The sequence below is a fragment of the Salvia hispanica genome, chromosome 1 (assembly GCF_023119035.1).
Source record: "Salvia hispanica cultivar TCC Black 2014 chromosome 1, UniMelb_Shisp_WGS_1.0, whole genome shotgun sequence".
Lineage (NCBI taxonomy): Eukaryota > Viridiplantae > Streptophyta > Magnoliopsida > Lamiales > Lamiaceae > Salvia > Salvia hispanica.
The window spans coordinates 26,984,202-26,993,078 of NC_062965.1; positions in this window are offsets into that span (position 1 = coordinate 26,984,202).

An 8,877-nucleotide genomic window follows, 5' to 3' on the forward strand; every position below is an offset into this window, starting at 1 on the left:
CGTTGCGTCTAGGCGGCATTCTGATTCATCACACTCGAGTTGTTAGCCCACTTATTTAAAACTCAAGGTAGCGATAGGGTACTTTGAAAGAAAAGAAAAAGAAATTTTTAACTCATTCACAAGCAGGGTCTAAAGAAAGACCACACAATAGCAGTTGTAAGGAAAAACAGTCGTGCAAGAGAGAACATAGTAAGGTTGCACCATAAGGTGGAAAACACTTGGAAGATAATAGAACGAGCAAGTATATTCACGCCATATAGATAGAACAGAGTGAAGACGGCTCTTTGCCAGATAATAGAATGAAAGGTACGAATTCCCCATTAAATTTCAAAAAGTGATCCCAAAAGGTCTTGGTACAATGAATGAAAAAGGAGCGGTACAATCGCGGAAGAAAATAATAACGTAAATAGAAGTTCTAGAATTCAAAAACATGGGGAAAGGAAAAACAAAATCACTATCCGAGCACTAGACATCTCCGCCCTCGTCCTCTTCGGGTTCTTCCGACTCTCCAACACTCTCCGCGTTCGAACTCTCTCCCTTCTCGAACGGTCCCATCTCTTCGTCTTTCTTCTCGTCGCTTAGGGGCGAAGGAATCGAGGTAAGCATCTCTTCGGCCTCTCTTATGATCCTTCGAGGGGCCGAAACGCGCATCCTAAGGGTCCTTTTACGGGGAACGCGAGCAACGTGCGGTTCCTCATCATCGCGATACTTCATCTGCCGTGCTGCTCCTGGCGAGTACCTCTGCGTTGGCGGATGGAGTGGAGGTCCGTCAACGGCGGCAGACATGGCCGGAAGTAAGAATCCTATTAGGCCAACGAAGTCTCCTCGAGGCGTGTATTTGGGCAGGCTAAACCAAGTTTAGGATACTGAGGCTTGAGCGGTCCACTCGCTCCAAGGGGAAGGCAGTATGTGGATAAGTCGCATGATTCCCTCGTAATGGGTAGTCCCGTACGCGTAAGCGTCCAACCAATGACCATAGAAATCGGTGACGAAGTTCAAGAAGAAAAATTTGAGAGAGTGAGGGGAGGGGGTTTCGAAATTATGGGGGCTAGGGTTAGGGGTTTTGGTTCTTATTTATAGAGTCCAATGAGATCTTTAGAATATTTGGTAAGATGTTATTCTCCACAATTAAATAATCAATATTATAGAGTAGGGAAGAAGAAATACCAAAAATATGCCCTAAGGCACAATCATGAAGGTTTCGAAAATTAGGCTATTTATTTAGCCAAGATTTTGTTTTGGTATATTTTACGGAGTAGAATAAAATATCACGGAGCAAAATAAAAATAAGAATTCTCCCAATTTGGAGTAGAAAGTGGCGTCTCCTATGTCCTTTAAATAAGGCATGGATTTTTAATATTGCCTAGAATAAGGTAAGGCAAGATCTCTTGAAGTATGGAAAGATTTGGTAAAATTTTTAAATTCTAGGTATGGAAAGAAATCAATTAAGGGATCAAATAAAATAATTCTTCCCTTCCCAACTATAGTGATTTTCGAAAATCACTTAATAAAATAAGGGGGGGGAGGGGGTTTCGATTTTCTCCTAGAGAAAAGGAATAATTGGGTCTTGGATTTAATTTGGATAAATATCCCAAGAATTAAATTAAATCGGAAAAATAGAATTTCTTCTTCAAAAATTCAAGGGGGTCGAAAATCTCAAGAATTGGGTGGCAAGTATTTATGGAAATTTTCTCTAATATTCTCATTCACCCTTAAACAATTAATTTACCACATAATCTCATAATTCAATAAATCACATGCCACATCACATAGTCAACAAATTTGACTTTTCAAACTTCCCGGTCAAGGAAACTCGTGCAATAAATTCACTCATCAAAATACTCCCTCCATCCAGCAATAGAAGTCCCGTTTTTCCGTTTTGGGACGTCCGGGAATAGGAGTCCCGGTTCTACTTACCATATTTGGACAATTTAATTACCCTCCCCATTCTCACTAATTTACAGAATTGCCATAAAAAACACCCCCCACCCAACTTTAATTTCACTCTCTCACCCTCATTCTCTCCCTCATTCTCTCTCACTCTCATCTCACTATCCCAATCGCCGCCCTCCTCCTCCTCCTCCCAATCGCCGCCGCCTCCTCCTCCTCCCAATCGCCACCGTCGCCGCCGCCTCCTCCTCCTCCTCCTCCTCTTCCCAATCGTCGCCGCCGCCTACTCCTCCTCCTCCCAATCGCCACCGTCGCCGCCGCCTCCTCCTCCTCTTCCCAATCGTCATCGCCGCCGCCGCCTCCTCCTCCTCCTCCCAACCGCCACCGCCACCTACTCCTCCTCCTCCTCCCAAACGCCGCCTCCTCCTCTTCCCCAGTACACTCTGAAACCCTAACCCCCTTCTATGGGTTAAGATTCGGATTTCGGATGGAAAATTCCAGATCTGAAAGCTATGCCATGGATGGTGGTTGATTTGAAATTTTGGTTCAGATTTGGAGCAGATTTCCACTCATTTTGCTAGTAATGGAAGACATTTTGTTTAAGTTGAGGGTTTTTTTAAATTCAGTTTTTAATTTATGTACATGAATATATTGGCAGCTTGAAATAAATTTCATTATGTGTTGGATTCATTGAAATGGTATGCAATGCAGGAAAAAAAAAATTTGGCAGCTTCTTTTTCAATCTTGAATGCAAGATGAAGCAAAAATGTTTAACACAATTGAGTTGGGTCCCAAATTCCACTATCACACACCATTTATTACACATTCCAAAACTTTCTTAAAACCCGTGCCTTGGAGAAATGGGACTACTATTGCTGGACGGAGGGAGTAATTCGTATCTTCCACGTCATCAATAATTAATTCTAGGGCTCTAAGATTAGGGTTCGGAAATTCGGGATGTTACATTTATGGCTTTTTATTTGTCAACGAAAGACGTCGTTTGTGCATCTGTAAATTTGTTCGCCTTTGTTTCTTTTATCGAGAGAAGAATATTACATTTTGGGTCTATATCTATTATTCTTTTTCCGCACCAATTTATTTATTTGTCCAAGCCCAATTTTCCTTAATGAAATTTTATTTCGAAGCCCAATATTTGAGAAGACTGAGTTAGCTTTTATTTCTTCAAGTTAGAGCTCTTCGCCACTTCCTTTTCGGTTACCACAATTGATGCTAACGCTAAGAGCAAATCCCTGCTAAATCTCAACAGAAGACTTGACGTTCAGTTTATACATACCACTATCCACGTTCACTCTGGAGTCTTGTATTTTTTCGCGATCATATTAACTGAAAGTAGAGAGAGATAAGAGAATGAAGGCGTCGGTTCTTGCTGAAATTGAAAGCAAATTGAGAGAAAGCAGTGGAATCCATATCCTACAGTTAAAATGGAATCAAATAGGAGACGGGAGAGGAGAGAAATCGGAGGCGCAGCTGCAGGCTGTCCCGGCGGAGCAACAACGTTGGCGATCTCAGCGGCTGTAGCGGGGCGGCAGCGGCAGCAGCGAACTTGCTTACGAACAGCAGCGGCGATCGGTTGCGACGGAGAGGCGATGGCTTTCAGTTCCCGATCGGGGAATGACGTAAAGAGAGGAGAGACTGGCTGACGGAGGGAGCAAAGCAGCAGTACCGGCGTTGGGTGATGACAGCAGCGCTGCATTCTGACCGGGGAAGTGCAGCCTTACCTTCGACCGAGAGAGGAAAAGAGAGAGGGTGCGAGGCGGTGGAAATGCAGCGGCGGATGTGCTGCGAGGGCGGCGACGGACAGCAGCTGTGATGACAGTGAATCACACCGAGGCAGCGACAGCAATCAGAGGGCGCGATAGCAACTGATCCTTGGCCGTGACGACAACGCCGAATTAGCAGTGGTGGCGCAAGGCGACGATAGATCTGTTTCCTGTACACACAGCGACGGTCTTGATCTCGCAACGGTGCAGTTCGGCAGCGATGGCAGGGAGCAGAGTGGAATGAGATGGATTCAATGACTCTTAGACTCCGGCAGATGTTGAGGCGGGAGGCTTCAACTCCACCGTGACAGCAACGACGTTGCGTTCTGACCGGCAGAGAGGCTGCGAGCATGAGGAAGGGAGATGGCGATGTATGACGGTAGAAAGAGAGAAAGAGGAGACGAATAAAGGACAGCAGCGACGCTCTCCGTGAACAGCCGAGGCTGGATAAACCGGGCAGGCAGCTCAGGGCATGACAGCAGCAGCGAATGGCGGACAGCGGCTGCTCGGCTGAACGGCGATGACGAAAGCCGAGCTGGAGCGACGGAGATGGATGAGAGACCGAGAGGTCGAGGGAATCATCAGCTTTGGTAGAGCTGAGCGACGGAGACGGCGGGAGAGAATGCAGATGGAATTGGATGACATAAGAAGGAACTGGACATTTTTTTCAAATGCCATTTTTGGAATTTGCGTAATGAGAAAGAGAGAGATAAGTATGGCCACTTTTACTATTTAACATATTTGGCCATAAGATATGATTTCAAACATTATTGATAAATAGTAGGACGGAATGGGGTTATATTTACAGATGTCGGCTAATGAGTTAATTAGGAGACTTAGGCTGCTTGTTTATTTGAGTCGGACTGGAATTGGAATACAAGAATGACGAGAGCTCGGACGGAGTCAATAGAAGGATGAATACAATGTGCTAACATCACATATATTTTAGAAATTCCAAAGAGAGACCGAAGGGTAAGATTTATACATGTATGCATTGTTGAAATTAAATTATCTTCTTAAAGTATAATTTTTGCATATTATGTTCTTTTAAAAAGGATGATTTTTGCATAATATTTGAGAACGGGAAGGATTGACAAGTGAAGGATTTAATAGAACGAGGTGTGCTTTCTTTTTAAATAAGGACTATGTCCTAAGTATGTTCATTTTTAAATGGTGCAAAATATGTTTGTCATGCCATATTTTTGTGTTGATGTGGGACCTATCTGAAGTGGCTTTTGCCATGTATGGTTAATCGAATTCGGGTCTGACTAGGGAGTGAGTCCCTACTCAGGCTGGTGTACACCCAGTAGATCGTGCGCTATCTCTTTGAGTTGGCCGGTCTAGTGACTTGGAATGTGGCCACATTCCTTGTCATGTAGTTCAGATATGGTATGGTGATGTTGATGATGTTGAGGTTGATGGTGATGATGATGTTGGTGAAATGTTTTAGTGACTCGGGTCCTTTCAAAGTTAAAACCCCGAGGTCACTCGTTAATGGCATGATAAACAATTTTTATAAAAATGTTTTCGGCATGAGTCCACTGAGTGCATCAAGTACTCAGCCCTGCATTTGTTTTAAAAAATGTGCAGGTTGAGCGGTGACGAGCGCGGTGGGTGTTGAGTACAAAAGTGAAGAAGATGTTTATCAAATGGTCGGAATATGTTGTGTCTTCATACATAGCATTATTCTACTCTCGAAATGCTTCCGCTAAATGTTGTTTCTTTTGAGTTTGTGTATTGTTGAGATATTTCCATTTGGATTTGTTGATTGTTGAAATGATACTCTGATTTTTATTCGGGCTATCCCATTTATTCCAAGCTATAGTCGAGTTGTGCCCTTTTTCCCCTTTCTTCCCCGCTTCTTTAATCCTCCCCTAGTCGCGATCCACCGTATTTTCTATCCTTAGAAAATGCGGGCGTGACATTGTGTCTATGTGGATTTGAATGTCGGTAATGTCCCAAGTCTGAATCTTCAATTAACATCGCTCGACACCGATGCAAGGATGATCCCTCCACGCAATGACACGCCATGTTTGAGCATTCTGAGAGGCATGGACAAGCTTTTCGTTTTGGCATGGAATTTTGCCGACAACATTGGGTCTCCTTTGTTGATTTTTGATGTAGGTGATAAAGGGAGACGTTCAGCTGTTCGGTGTGTGTTTGATCCAGAAGGAGATGCCTCGCTAAAGCTTTTGCTTTCAACTATCGTCGTCGGTTTGTGGTTTCCAACTTGAGGACAAGGCGGATTTTAACCGTGGGGGAGTTGATACGATCATATCTCCTTATTATTTAGTATCTTTTATGTCACCATATCTTTTCCATATCTTTGTTTTCTTATTCAATAAGTTAGGGTAGTATTCTAGTATTATAAATAGGAGAGCTTGTTATCATATTTAATCATCTAATCAATGAATCAATGAATATATTATTTTGGCCAAATGCCTTGCGAAATGCTTTGAATCCATAATTTCCTACGCTACATGCTGCCCGACGGAAGGTCTCCGCGCACAGCCGGAACGTATGTCTGATCTATAGCCGTTGCTCGATGGGTTGGAACCCGCGCACAGCCGTCCAGATCCTTATCTCCTCCGCCGACCCTCACGGGCGTCGGGTTATCTTTATCTTGTTATTTTCCGTTTTATCGGATCGTTAGGGATTTAGGTCCTTAACAGAGAGGTTGCGGTTGGTCTTCTTCTTCTTCTTCTTCTTCTTCTTCTTCTTCCTTGATTTGACTCTGACTTGGCCGATGTAGGTGACTTTGGGGGAGGATGGCTCGGGGTTTCGAGGCGTTTCTTGGGGAGGAAAGGGGAGGCCTTGTTAGGGCGGACGTGGTGGTCGGGGGCTGAGGATCGATTTGGAGAGTTTCATGGAGGAGGAAGATGAGAGGCAGATGAAGAGGAGGAAGAGGAAATGGGCTCGCTATTGTGTTGATTTTGCTAGAAGAGGAGGGAGATTGAGCCAGTGGTTGACACCGTATGGAGGCGGCGGAGGAGAGGGGACCGGCTCCGACGGCGGAGGAGGGGGGACCAGCTCCGGTCAGAATAATTTTAATTTAATATTAACTTAATTATTAACCTAATCCGGTCAAAATTCAATTAATCATCGTTGACTGTTAAATTTAACCATTTCCGTCCAATTCGGACTAAATGTGACCCGTTTTTATTTGTGAAGGACCGAATAATTCAAAAGATAATATTTTGGACCAAAATCATAAAATCTCCATATGTTAAGGATCAAAAAGGACATTTAGTCTTTTTTATATTGGTTTTATAATGAAATGTAAGTGAAATAAAGTTAGTAGAATGTGGGCTTCATTACTAAAAGTAGTATAAAAGCAAATGGGATATTGATGCACGGACAAAAATAGCAAATGGGACATTTATTGGTGCGCGGAGGGAGTACTATTCACCATGGTTTTCGTTTAGGTTTTGTATTGCATTTCCAGTTTCAGTTGCTGGGATGTGGTGGTGGGCTTGTTTGTACACACGCATCAACAGTGGCAAGAGAGGAAGTATGCATGCCGGATGAAGATGGTGGCAACAACAATTTCTATCGTGCGACGGGAATCCGGGGTAGTGGTGCTGATGGCATAGCCACGGGAACATGATGAGACATAGACGGTGGGGCCGATGTTTGGAATTGGAGCTTTATAATTCCAATACAATGTTTGGTACCACAAAAAAAATTTGATTTTTTAGAATTGAGTTATGTGCCTAACTCCTCTTGATTCCATAATTTGAATTTCATATCAAAAGTAATAATGGACACTTTCACACACTACACATACACTATAAGTCTATACATATATTGCACACACACATACACATACACGCACACAATGTATATCAATTCCTTCGAATTCAATTTTGTATTGCGTTTTTACCTAAAAAAAATGATTTAAAATTGAATAAAAGTTAAATTCCAAATTAAATTCTAATTTCAATTCTGTGTACCGAACGAACCCCTACATTATTCTTTATTCACTTATCTTTGTTTCTCTTACTTTATTTTCTTCCATAGTACTATATAATTGATTTATTTAGTTTATTTCAATCTCTACTATTTCATTACTTGATTCACTAAATAATGGAGTATTTTTTTTAAAAATTTTTTTACTTATTTTGATCGTTGAATTATTGTACGAACTAGTATTACACTCCCTCCGTCCCGTTTTAGCAGTCCCATTGACTTTTCTGCCATCTCTTTGTAAAAATGATAAAAAAAATTAGTTAAAGTGGAGAAATGGTAAAGTAAGAGAGACAATAATATAGATAAGACTCTTATCTATATTATTCTCTCTCTTAATTTACCATTTCTCATCTTTAACTATTTTTTATCATTTTTACAAAAAGATGGCAGAAAAGTCAATGGGACTGCTAAAGCGGGACAGATGGAGTATAAAGTTTTCTATGATGATTAATACAAGAAAACAACGAAGAAAAGTATAAACTATAGAGCGGAAGTGTACATTGATCATATAGATTTGAATGGTGAAATTGATATGATGTTCCATAAGATCAAACACGTTTCTTTTTTTATATGTAGTAGATAGAATACAGAAATATGAAAACGTTATTCTGACGTCGACGGATAATAAACCTAGCTTACATTTATAAAGAATAAACATAGGATCATATATTTTCTATTCGATCTTATATTTATAGAGAATATAAGACCCTTTAGCTCAAATTTAATCTTTGATGGATCACTTTTATTGACCAACTAAAAGATAGTTATACTCATAAAATTAATTACAGTCCAAAATTCTAACATTTTGACTTATGATTTTTAGAAGTAAATTGTTAATTTTCAATCTTACATAATTGAGCGTGATAAAGAAAAGAAAAGCTTGTAAATTAGTACATAAAATTGTTCTTCATTTTCATGTGAATATATAATATTCACTCTATTCCACAACAATAGAGTATTTGAGAATGACACGAATATTAATCTTAATTGACAAAGTAAAAGAAATCTAACAAAAATAATGATAAAGTAAAAAAGATTTATATAAACAAATATGCATTCTGAAAAAGAAAATATATTCTATTTATATGGAAGACGGAGGGAGTACGATGAAGAGGGTTGTTAGAGTTGTACATTTTGATTATTTATGTTGAAAATGATCAACTACCAAGTCAACCTTATTGTTATGTTTCCTACTTTCCTTCATCTACACTCTATTGGTAAAGCAAACTTGAGCAAA